At 42.8% G+C, this 13,534-nt stretch overlaps 1 protein-coding gene across 1 annotated transcript in view; it reads left to right on the top strand.

Annotated features, from left to right (window-relative positions):
- The window catches only part of BLVRA (biliverdin reductase A), a 52,856-nt gene continuing 42,369 nt past the window's right edge, over positions 3,048-13,534 (top strand). The window contains exon 1 of the mRNA XM_005679337.3: positions 3,048-3,177. The gene's annotated coding sequence lies outside the window, so the exon portion shown is untranslated. The remainder of the gene's footprint in view (positions 3,178-13,534) is intronic.

The raw sequence follows: 13,534 nt of genomic DNA on the forward strand, positions 1-13,534 counted from the left end.
TATTTCTTTGCATTGATCACTGAAGAAGGCTTTCTTATCTCTTCTTGCTATTCTTTGGAACTTTGCATTCAGATGCTTATGTCTTTCCTTTTCTCCTTTGCTTTTCGCTTCTCTTCTTTTCACAGGTATTTGTAAGGCCTCCCCAGACAGCCATTTTGCTTTTTTGCATTTCTTTTCCATGGGGATGGTCTTGATCCCTGTCTCCTGTACAATGTCATGAACCTCATTCCATAGTTCATCAGGCACTCTATCGATCAGATCTAGGCCCTGAAATCTATTTCTCACTTCCACTGTATAATCATAAGGGATTCGATTTAGGTCATACCTGGATGGTCTAGCGGTTTTCCCTACTTTCTTCAATTTAAGTCTGAATTTGGTAATAAGGAGTTCATGATCTGAGCCGCAGTCAGCTCCTGGTCTTGTTTTTGTTGACTGTATAGAGCTTCTTCATCTTTGGCTGTAAAGAATATAATCAATCTGACTTTGGTGTTGACCATCTGGTGATGTCCATGTGTAGAGTCTTCTCTTGTGTTGTTGGAAGAGGGTGTTTGCTATGACCAGTGCATTTTCTTGGCAAAACTCTATTAGTCTTTGCCCTGCTTCATTCCGCATTCCAAGGCCAAATTTGCCTGTTACTCCAGGTGTTTCTTGACTTCCTACTTTTGCATTCCAGTCCCCTATAATGAAAAGGACATCTTTTTTGGGTGTTAGTTCTAAAAGGTCTTGTAGGTCTTCACAGAACCGTTCAACTTCAGCTTCTTCAGTGTTACTGGTTGGGGCATAGACTTGGATTACCGTGATATTGAATTGTTTGTCTTGGAAACAGAGATCATTCTGTCGTTTTTGAGACTGCATCCAAGTACTGCATTTCGGACTCTTTTGTTGACCATGATGGCTACTCCATTTCTTCTGAGGGATTTCTGCTCACAGTAGTAGATATAATGGTCATCTGAGTTAAATTCACCCATTCCAGTCCATTTTAGTTCGCTGATTCCTATAATGTCGACGTTCACTCTTGCCATCTCTTGTTTGACCACTTCCAATTTGCCTTGATTCATGGACCTGACATTCCAGGTTCCTATGAAATATTGCTCTTTACAGCATTGGACCTTGCTTCTATCACCAGTCACATCCACAGCTGGGTATTGTTTTTGCTTTGGCTCCATCCCTTCATTCTTTCTGGAGTTATTTCTCCATTGATCTCCAGTAGAATATTGGGCACCTACTGACCTGGGGAGTTCCTCTTTCAGTATCCTATCATTTTGCCTTTTCATACTGTTCATGGGGTTCTCGAGGCAAGAATACTGAAGTGGTTTGCCATTCCCTTCTCCAGTGGACCACATTCTGTCAGACCTCTCCACCATGACCCACCCATCTTGTGTTGCCCCTCGGGCATGGCTTAGTTTCATTGAGTTCAACAAGGCTGTGGTCCTAGTGTGATTAGATTGACTAGCTTTCTGTGAGTATGGTTTCAGTGTGTCTGCCCTCTGATGCCCTCTTGCAACACATACCATCTTACTTGGGTTCCTCTTACCTTGGGCGTGGGGTATCTCTTCACGGCTGCTCCAGCAAAGTGCAGCCGCTGCTCCTTACCTTGGGTGAGGGGTATCTCCTCACCGCCGCCCTTCCTGACCTTCAACATGGGATAGCTCCTCTAGACCCTCCAAATCATTAGGGAAATGCAAATCAAAACTGAATTGAGATACCACCTCACATCCATTAGGCTAGCTACTACTGAAACAAACAAACAGAATATGAGTGTTTGCAACGACATGGAGAAATTAGGACTTTGTGCGTTATTGGTGAAAATGTAAAATGGTATAGTCACTATGGAAAACTGGTGTTTCCTCAAGTAATTAAAAATAGAATTACTATGAAGTTATGAAGTGAAGTCGCTCAGTCGTGTCCAACTCTTTGCGACCCCATGAAATACAGCCTACCAGGCTTCTCAGACCATGGGATTTTCCAGGCAAGAGTACTGGAGTGGATTGCCATTTCCTTCTCCAGGGGAATCTTCCCCACCCAGAGAGCAAACCCAGGTCTCCCGCACTGTAGGCAGACGATTTACCCTCTGAGCCACCTATGATCCAGCAATTCCATTTCTGGGCATATACCCCAAAGAATTGAAAGCAGGGTCTCAAAGAGATATTTGTACACCCATGTTCATGGCAGCATTATTTGTAATAACTAACCCAACAAAGCAAGTCATGTGCATCAGTGGATGAGCAGATAAGCAAAATGTAAATATTTTATACATTCAATGGAATATTGTTCAGTCTTACAAAGGAAGGGCATTGTGCGATATGTTACAACATGGATGACTCCTGCGGTTATTTTGCCAAGTGAAATAAGCCAGCCAGAAAAAGATACATAATGTATGATTCCACAGACACGAGATACAGCAGTCAAAATCATAAACACAGAAAGTAGAATCGTGCTTACCAGGACTTGGGGGCAAGAAATAACCAAGGAGTCATTGTTCTATGGGTATAGAGCTTCAGTTTCACAAGATGAAAACAGTTATGGATAGTGTTTTTGCACAACTAAGTAAATGTATTTGATACCACTGAACTGTATACACTTAAAAATGGTTAAGATGGAAATGTTATGTTACAGGTATTTCAACATACACACAGAGGAGAAAAAAAATGCCTCCCTGGTTGTTCCACCAGAGCCGGAGCTACTAACCCAAAAAGGATCCAGCCGGTTTCCGTGGCGGGAGTGGGGCAGAGGAGGTGGCTCCGATGCCCCCCACTAGGGATGGGGCACACGGTGCACAGCCCCAGACACTCTGCGGGCCCGGAGCACGAGCCTAGGGCTCCCCGCTCCCCTGCGGATGCGCGCCCTCTGCCCACTGGCGCAGCCAAGCAAGGCGCAAGTGACAGGGCAGGAGCTGGGCTCAAGACTGCCGCCTAGACAAGTTCACAGCCAGTCCTGCGGCTCGGGTAACCTAGCAGAGTGCTGGGGCTGCGCCCTCGGGGGAGGAGGCGTAGGCGGGACCCCTTCCCCGCACACTCCCCACCCCGCCCGGTTTCTCCTCCTCCTTCCTCGCTCGCCTCTCCTCGTCCCTCGACTCGGCAGCCAATCCCAGCCGCGCTCCTGCAGTGTTCGTAGGGCGGGTGGTGGCGCGGAGCCCGGAGGTGGCTCAGAGAGCTTCAGCTTTGTGCCCGGCGACAGGTAAGGCGCGCGGGGGAATCGGGGTCAGGCTTTTTCTGAAACACTCCAGAAGGAGCTTGAAAACCGAGGCGCGCGGGAGATCCCGCGCCTGGCCAGCCACCGGCCGAGAGCTCTCGGCGCCGCCCACCTCGCCCGGACCGGCAGGGACCGGGCGCAAGCGAGACTCGGCTGGCCGGCGATCGCTACGGGCTCCTTGGGGAGGGCCTGAGTCAAATAAACAAAGGCCGAGTATTAAGAACGTTTCATCCCTATTTCATTTGTAAAATGGTGATGGTTTCGGTTTTTATGTAGAAGTATTCAGCTAGTGTTCGGGCGATGTGGCGTAGTGGGGCGGCAGCGAACGGCTCTGCTCCGCATCTCCAGCGGGGGTGAGAACTCGGCCGGCTGGGGCTCCAGGGTCCCGCCGGCCTGGGGTTCTGCTCCTTGGTATGAATCCTCCGCAGGTCACTTAACCTTTCCTGACTGCGCTTTCCACTTTGGAAACTGGAAACTCTTAGCATTTCAAACGTTGTTCTGCGGGTTACATGATTTAAGTGCGCTCTAGAAAAACTAAGGCTGAGCTCCCAGCAACAAGGTTATCTAGACACAAATATTTAGAAGTACTGATATCCTGAATTGTCCCACAAAGGAACTAGGGTGGTTTGCAACAAAATCATGTAGAGGCGTAGCAAGTCAGCAGAAAATAAATGTAACCAGATATGGGGAGCAAAGATAATGTAAGAGAGAAAGTAAGTCCAGGGGGAAAAATAAAGTGTGAACTTGCTGTGAAAATGGAAATGTTCTATATTTAATTAATTGACTTTTAAATAGTGTGTGTGTTTGTTAAACAGTATGGAGGTTCCTCCGAAAACTGAAAATAGAATTACCATAGGATCCAGCCATCCCACTCCTGGACCTATACCCTGAGAAAACTGTAATTCTAAAAGAAACATGCACCCCGATGTTCGTAACAGCATTATTCACAACAGCCAAACATGGAAACAAGATAAATGTCCAGTGACAGATGGATGGATAAATAAGATAAGATACATATAAACAGTGGAGTATTAACTCAGCCACAAAAAAGGAAACAGTCATGCAGCTAGAGATTATGATTCTAAGTGAAGTAAGTCAGAATGAGAAATACCATACGATATGACTAATATGTGGAATCTGAAATATAGCACAAATGACAGAGATAGACACACAGACATAGAGTACAGACTTATGCTTGCCAAGGGGGAGAGGGGAAGGGATAGGGATGGACTGGGAGTTTGGGGTTGGTATATGCAAAATATTACATTTAGAATGGATAAACAGCAAGGTCCTAATGTATAGCACAGGGAACTGTATCCAGTCTCCTGGATAAGCTATAATGGAAAAGAATATTTTACAAAGAATATTTAATACGTGTATACCTGAGTCACCTTGCTGTACAACAGAGATTGGCACATTGTAAATCTGCTATACTTCAATTAAAAAAAATTGTGTGTGTCTAATGGCTACCTTGAGGCTTCCCTGATGGCTCAAGCAGTAAAGAATCTGCCTACAATGCAGGAGCCACAGGAGACGCAGGTTTGATCCCTGGGTCAGGAAGATTCCCTGGAGAAGGAAATGGCAACCCACTCCAGTATTCTTGCCTGGAGAATCTCATGGACAGAGGAGCTTGGCGGTCTATAGTCCATGGGATTGCAAAGAGACATGACTGAAACAAATTAGCCTACAGTGGCTACCATATAGGACATTGTGGGTCTATATTGCTTTTGTGCTGAATCTCAAGTTTGCCTCTAGGAAAGTAAACTTGGTCAGTTGCATAAGTATATGTCATTTGAAAGTAAAGAATATTTCATTCATTCATTCATTCCTCAAATATGAATGACCTTGAAGGAAGTAGAGTCATTCCTTATAATTGGCTGTAAAGACAATTTTCTGGTTTTCATTATTAAAGCACCCTGATATATTGCCATGTGAAATTCTATGCACTTGAGGAACTGGGGCTGGGAGGGATGGAATCAGTGAATATGGCATAATAGCTTCTTTTTAGAGTTTTAAATAATTATATAAATGTTAACTAACCTTTATAGCAAAATTTATTTTATTAACTTTTTTGGACTGCGCTGGGTCTTCATTGCTTATTTGCCATGTGGCATGTAGAATCTTGGTTCCCTGACCAGGGATCGAACCTACAACCCATGCACTGAAAGGTGGTTTCTTAACCACTGGACCACCAGGGAAGACCTGCAAAATTTAAAATATATAGATAAGCACAAAGAAATCACTAAAAATTCTACCACTCAGAGACATAATTACAATTACTATTTTGATGTATTTTTCCAGAGTTTTGCCTCATGTAGTCATTTTATTTTCCTTGGTAGGCCCCAAAGTATCAGCTCCCTTCAAGAAAGGAAAATTCAGCCTAGAGGTAAAGGTCACTTTTACCTTAACTCTTGGACCTCTCAGGCCAGCACCCAGCCCTGTTTGAGAAGGTCACCATCTCCCTAATCCTTCCCCCATTCTTTGTTGAGTCAGTGTGAGCACAATTTGGAAAAGAATTTTCAGACATAGAGCATCTCAGAAGGGAATGAGTTTATTAAGAACAAAGAGCAGAGATAATGTGGGCAGAGATAATGTGAGCACAGTGGGCTGACCTCCTGACAGACCAGGGAAAGCCAACAATTTTCATGTGTTCATAGTCAAATTTTTATAGCCTCAAGACGAAGAAAATTCCTGCTGAAAGGTTGGCGTTAGGCGATTGACTGGGACGCTATAGTGTGTTTACAGGAGTGGGCATCTTTGCCTAACTGGGAGTCAGGAAGCTTGTCAGTGATATCAGGGGCTTTGGACAACAGTTACAGAGGGGCTCAATCAGCTTTGGAGGTGACCTGGGTTCTGGGCTCCACTTCTGAGGCCTTGGTGCAAGGCACCTGTGGCCTGGGGCAGGACTCAACATACTTCTGCCAGTGGCCTGGCTTGAGAGCAGTGGTTATAGGCATCTGAGAGCATTTCAGAGAGGAGGAAAGTCACAGCTGTGGGTCATTCAGCAGGAGGAGTAATCAACCTCGAAACTGTTGATATTTGGAGCTGGATAACTCTTTGTTGTGGGAGGCTGTCGAAGATGGTTAGCAGCATGCTGGCTGCTAACGAAGATGGTTAGCAGCATGCTGGCTCACTCCCCGCTTCTCATTCCAACAATCAGAAATGTTGATTGAGACCACTGGGTTACTGGAAATTGCCATATTATTCATAGTATGCTCTAGAGAGGTTCATATTCCAGTTTGCGCTTAGAAGAAAGACTAAGATGGAAAGAGAGGCATAGTTTAAGCCAAGGAAGCTGTTTAGTCCTGGCTGTACCATTCATTTACGGAGAGATTTTGGTGGGCAAGTATATTGGTTAGAATGGAAACAGGAAAAAAAAAACACAAAAATGCAAGACATTTTTGAAGGGACTCTATAGAAGAGGGCGTAGGTTTCGCGGAACCAACAAATGACAGTGAGGCACCCAGGTAAGAGGGTTGGTGGGATGCCATCCCCACCCCTGTCTGAAAGGGCAGGGAAAGGACTGTGGTTCCAGAGCTTGGAGGTGAGAGTCGGGGTGCAGCTCCCAAGGAGGGCTCGCCCTCCAGGGCTGCAGGGGGGCCTTAGCAGAAGTCAGCCACTGCTGGACCAGCAGCTTAGTGGGACAGGACAAGTTGGAGATAAGTTCACCAGCCTCTCCTTTTGTCCAAACCCCGTACTGCTCAGCCACACAATTGGCCACTCAATCAAGAGGCGAGGTGTTGGGGCAAAGTATAGTGACTCTTTTTGGAAACCCAGCAGAGAGAGAAGATGGTAACCTAGTGTCCCAAGGAACCATCTTACCCCTGAGTTAGAATCCAGGCTTCAAAGGGGGCAGGGGTGTAGCTAGTTGTTGCAGAAGTCTTGGTGCAGACCAGACCAGGAAGGGGATGTGATAATGCTTCGCTCTTGCAGCTGTCCATGTAGGTCTGCTGTCAGCCTCCAACAGGACCAGTGTGATCCTCTGTTGTGCAACTTTTTATCTTTATATAAATGAAAACTGTTAGGCCTTGAAAGAGCAAGCCTGGGAGGCAAAGCCTTGAGAATGTGCTGCCTTGCATATTTCGGGCCAGAGGCAACATTGTTTGGCAAAGAGGTAAGATCCAGAGTGACCAAGCAGGGAGTCAGGTTTGTTCTGTGTTACACCTTTCCCCTCCTCTGATCTCCTTCTCTGGCCAGTGCCAGGCGGAAGCTGGAGGGTGAAGCAGGCCAGGAGACGCAACATAGGGAGGGTCAGCCAGTTCCTGAGCGGGGAGGAGGAGGGCAGATAGAGAACCACCAGCAGCAAGTGATTTACAGTCTTCCTGTCTCTGCAGAATGAAAGTTTGAGGGCTCTAACTTCTTAAGGGTTGCTGTGGGAATAAAAGGCGATAGGCAAAGATGTTTTTGAAAAAGAAGACACAAACACATGTAGCCACTGCTGCTTTTGATCTCTGGCTGTTTTAAGTGGTAATGTCAAGTCAGGTTGTTTTAGCTAAGGCAGGATTTTTTTTCCAGCTTTATTGAGGTATAATTGACAAAAACATTCTAAGATACTTAAAGTGTATATAGTGTGATGTTTGATACACAGATAACATTATGAAAGTATTCTCTCCATGGAGTAAACTAATACACATTTACTGCTTTTGGTGAGAACATTTAGGTTCTGCTCTTGGCAAATTTCAGTCATACATGACTGTTATCAACTGTAGTTACCATGTTTTACAATAGATCCTCAGACCTTATTCATGTTGTAGCTAAAAATTTGTACCTTTTTACCTATCTTTCCCTATTTCTCCTACACTGGGTACCAGTTTTCTAGTAGATTCCATGCATTAAGTGATGGAATCACTTATAAGTGATGCCATGCATTAGTTGTCTTTCTCTGCCTGGCTTATTTCACTTAGCATGATGCTGTCTGAGTTCACCTATGTTGTCACAAATAACAATATTTTCTAACCTTTTTAAGGCTGAATAATATTCCATATAGAGTCATCCCTCACTCTCTGTAGGGCATTGGTTCCAGGAGCCCCTGTGGATACCAAAATCTTTGGGTCCTCAAGTCCTTTGTATAAAATGGTGCAATATAATGAATATAGTCAGTTTCCTTATCTGTGCATTACACATCCTTAGGTATGCAGGGCTGACTCTATATGAATCAGTTTTATCCTTTCACTGTCTACACTTAGCTTGTTTCTGGGTCTTGGCTATTGTAAATAATGCTGCAATGAACATGGGAGTACATTTATACCTCTTTGAGATAACATTTTGTTTCCTTTGGGTGTGTACCCAGCAGTGGGATTGCTGGATCACACAGTGGTTCTGTTCTTAATTTCTTGAGGAATCTCCATATTGTTTTCCATAGTGGCTGTACCGGTTTACATTCCCGTTAAACAGTACACAAGCTTTCGCTTTTTTCTACATCCTCACCAACATTCATTCTCTCTTTTCTTTTTGATGACGGCCAAACTAACTAGTGAGATAATCTCTCTTTTTTATTTCCCCGATGATTAATAATGTTGAATGCTGAAAGCCTTTTGTGTACCTGTTGACCATTTGTATATCTTTGGAAGAATGCTTATTAAGTTTCTCTGCCCAGTTTTAAATTGGACCATTTGGGGTATTTTGCCATTGAGTTGTAGGAGTTCCTCATATATTTTGGTTATTAACCCCTTATTAGATACCTGATTTGCAGAGATATTCTCCCATTCCATGGCCTCCTTTGCCTTGCAGAAGCTTTTTAGTTTCCTGTAGTCTGTCTCGTTTATTTTTGCTTTTGTTGTCTTTGCTTTTGGTGTCAAATCCAAAAAAATCATTGCCAAGACCAAAGTTAAGGAGTTTACTTGCCCCTTATGTATTCTTCCAGGAGATTTACAGTTTCAGATCTTAGGTGGCTCCATACAAAATTTAGGATTGCTTTTCTATTTCTGTGAAGAATACCATTGGAGTTTTAATAAGGATTGCATTGAATCTGTAGATCGCTTTGGGTAGTATGGACGTAAATAATATTAATTATTTCAATCCATGAGCACAGATTTTTTTCATTTTTTCGTGTCTTTTTCCATTCTTTTCATTAATGTCTTATAGTTGTTTTTTTTTTTCTCTTTTTTTCTGGCCATGCCATGTGACTTGTGGGATCTTAGTTCCCTGACTAGGAATTAAATCTGGGCCGTCGGCAGTGGAAGCACAGAGTCCTAACCATTGGACCGCCAGGGAATTCCCTTGTAGTGTTCCTTGTAAAGATCTTTTTTAAAATTGAAATTTAGTTGATTTACAATATTGTGTTAATTTCTGCTATACAGGAAAGTGATTCGATCATGCATACATATACCTTCCTTTTCTATGTGTTCTTTTCCATTATGGTTTATCACAGGATGCTGAATATAATTCCCTGTGCTATACAGTAGGACCTTGTCATTTGACTCAGCCTTTCTTCCCTGTTTTGATGTGAATACTTGCTTATTTACCAGATGTGTAGAAGTCACTGAGCTAGTTTCTGGATCTCTTTCAGAAGGGGCTCCTCCCACTGTAGCTGTATACTCAGTGTGCCCATACCAGGAGGGGAGCCAGGAGCCTTCTATGTCGTCATCTTGGTCAACTTTATTGCAGGATTTCTTTAAGCTTTTTAATCCTCCATATGCCAACTCAGTTGTGTTGTTTGGTATACTAAAGCATATCTTTGCTTGTGCCTGAATAGCTTGATATTTTCTACATGTCTTGTACAGAATGATTGTTTTTATAGCTTAACTGTTTACTTTTTTATCATCACAGAAGCCATGTCATAATACTTCAGAGTTTGAAAGGGGGCCTTAAATTTTCTCATCTGAAATCTGAGAATTTGCAGCCTCTTAAAAAAAACTGCATGAGAAATATATACATGAATCAAACTATCATAGATACACCTTAAACTGATAGGATGTAATCTGTCAATGATATCTCTATAAAGTTGGTAAAAAGCAACATAGGAAAACAGAACAGACACAAAATAGCAGAAAAACATATGCTCAGTTGTAGAGCATAATACAATTTATACAATTAACATCGAGATGACACATAACACGTGAAATTTTGCTTGTGAAAGTCTTAATTGATCTGCTAAGGGGAAAGAAAGCACATTCCCTCTTAACAATCCTGAAAAGCATAATTATTGAGATTTTAAAGTGTTAGAAACCAGGGGCTTCCCTGGTAGTCCAGTGGTTAAGAATCCACCTTGCAATGCAAAGGATGTGGCTTCGATCCCTGGTTGGGAAACAAAGATCCCACGTGTCCCGGAGCAATTGAGCCCCGAGTGCTGCAACTACTGAGCCCACGCGCCACAACCAGAGAGTGAGTGTGCCACAAGGAAAGACCCCGCGCGACTCGTCAAAGGTCCTGCATGCTGCAACTAAGCCCTGATGCAGCCAAGCAACAAATAAGTTTTAGACATAAATAGATAGTTAGAAACCAGAGTTACACAGATTCTTCCCGGGTGGAAGATTTATATTCCTTTGTCCCGGCCCCAATACACTTGTCATTTGTGCTGTGCTCGGATGTTCCAGCAGTTCATGGTTTTCAAAAGCACTTGGCCAGAAAGAACTAATCTCAGCAATAGGGGACCAAGGTTTTGACCTGGACTTTCTTGGGTATCAGTGCCTAACAGCATGTATGGGCCCCTGAATGTCCTTCTCTCAACCCACCTTTAAAATTGAGTTACTCTCAGATTGTATTGCTTACAATTATTTGAGTGAATAAGCTGCTCTTTTAAAGGATGGATATACCCTTGTAAGTTTAAATACAGGATACCAGCTGTTCATTCTTAGTAAGAGTGCTTTGACTCCTGATACAACATTTTTCTCCTGTTATATCAAGGTCTGTCTAGTCAAAGCTATGGTTTTTCCAATAGTCATGTATGGATGTGAGAGTTGGACTATAAAGAAAGCTGAGCACCGAAGAACTGATGCTTTTGAAATCTGGTGTTGGAGAAGACTCTTGAGAGTCCCTTGGACTGCAAGGAGGTCCAACCAGTCCATCCTAAAGGAAATCAGTCTTGAATATTCATTGGAAGGACTGATGCTGAAGCGGAAACTCCAGTACTTTGGCCACCTGATGCGAAGAGCTGACTCATTTGAAAAGACTCTGATGCTGGGAAAGACTGAAGGCAGGAGGAGAAAGGGACGACAGAGGATGAGATGGCTGGATGGCATCACCAACTCAATGGACATGAGTTTGAATAAACTCCGAGAGTTGGCGATGGATAAGCAGGCCTGGCGTGCTGCAGTCCATGGGGTCACAAAGAGTTGGACACTACTGATCCACTGAACTGAACTGAATTGAATATCAAGATCACTCTCGGTGAAAGGCAGAAGGTTTTGAAATGGCCACTAGGAGGAATAGGAGGGTCATGGAGCAGGTGGGAGGAGCTTTGAAAGTTGGGAAGGGAAGGACAGTGACATGTTCAAACAGATTGCTGAGGAATGCTTTACCTGCTGAGTGACGGGGACTCAGGGCAGCTGGGCAGCAGCTTCCCCAGATCTGATAACCTGAACCTTGTCCTCGATTACTTGTGTCTGTCTGTTAAGTGAGCTCACTCAGTCGTGTCCGACTCTTTGTGACCCCATGGAGTATACAGTCCATAGAATTCTCCAGGCCAGAATACTGGAGTAGCCTTCCCCTTCTCCAGGGGTTCTTCCCAATCCAGGGATCAAACCCAAGTCTCCTGCATTGCAGGCAGATTCTTTACCAACTGAGCCACAAGGGAAAAGCCCTAAGTGAACCCAAGAGAAGCTAATAACCTCCAGGGAACCAAGCCAAACATGAAGAAAGCTAAACCAAAGAAGAAACAATAAATAGAAGTGAGTTAGAATTTATGGCATGTCAGCACTGAAAGAGTGTGTTAGGGGTCATCTAAGTTCATTTACACTCATCTGCCCCCCTTTTTCAAGGTGCTCAGAGACCATGTGCCCTGGCCTCAGACACACAACTAGTGGATACCCAAGCCAGGTCTAGAACTGGCCTTTGTTTTAAATTTTTTATTTTTTTTAATATAGTTGAGTTACAATATTTTGCTAATTTCTACTCTATGGCAAAGTAATTTAGTTATACATGCGTATACATTCTATTTCATATTCTTTTCCTTTATGGTTTATCACAGGATGTTGAATATAGTTCCCTGTGCTATACAGCAGGACCTTGTTGTTTATCCATTATATATAATACCTTGCATCTGCTCATTCCGAACTCCGAATCCATTTCTCCCTGCCGCCTCTCCCTCATGGCAACCATAAGTCTGTTCTCTGTGTCTGTGAGTCTGTTTCTGTTTAATTGGTAAGTTCCTTTTTGTGTCATATTTTAGACTCCACATATAAGTGATGTCATAGGGTATTTGTCTTTCTCTTTCTGACTTAACTTCACTTAGTATGATGATGTATAACCCCATTTCCCAGAGGATAGCTTGTCTGCTGCAGGACATCTGAGGAGAGGCTTACCTACTTGAAAATGCTTTAAGCAGGTTATTTATGCCAAAGTGTTGACTTTTTTCAATTAACTTCCTAGTGAGCCAGTGCAGCCTGAGCTGTCATTTGTAATTATGCAGTAATTCAAAAACTAATTTGAGATTCTTTTTGTTTTCAAGTGGCTTCTCCTACAGAGGCATACCATATATTTCTGGGTGGGAAGGCTGAATGATTAATCCTAATTTAATTTATCAATTTGATGCAATCACAAGCACAGTCCCTGTGGAATTTTTTTTCTTAACTTGACAAAGCTATTCTAAATTTAATGTAGAAGTCTGAGTGAGCAAGAATAGATAAGAATATGGAACAATTTAATGGGAAAACTTGAACTACCAGAAAGCAGAATATGTTATAAAGCCACAGTCCTGTAAATAATATATTATAGGTATGGAAATCGGGGTCAATAATGTGAAAGAAAGAATAACCATATTCATAAGAATTTAAATATGAGCCACTGGGGGAAAGAATGAATCTTTATGAGAATAAATAAATTTATGAGAATAAATGATATGAGAACAATTTACCTATTTGGGAAGATTACAGTAGTCTTCTCTTATGCCATATACCAAACAACTTAGATTGATTATAACTAAACATGTAAATAAAGGGGGAAAAAGTTAAAAATCTAAAAGAAAAAATGTATATATGTCTTTCTAAACAATGCTAAAAGTCAGGAACTTAAAGCCTTTAAGCTTTTAAATATTAAAATGTTTTAAATAATCTTAAAATATTAAACCCTTGAAATAAAAATCAAAAGTAAATCTTGCACCCCAGTGATTTTTGCAGCACTATTTACAATAGCAGAGAAGGCAATGGCACCCCACTCCAGTACTCTTGCCTGGAAAATCCCATGG

The sequence above is a fragment of the Capra hircus genome, chromosome 4 (assembly GCF_001704415.2).
Source record: "Capra hircus breed San Clemente chromosome 4, ASM170441v1, whole genome shotgun sequence".
In the NCBI taxonomy this organism is placed as follows: Eukaryota; Metazoa; Chordata; class Mammalia; order Artiodactyla; family Bovidae; genus Capra; species Capra hircus.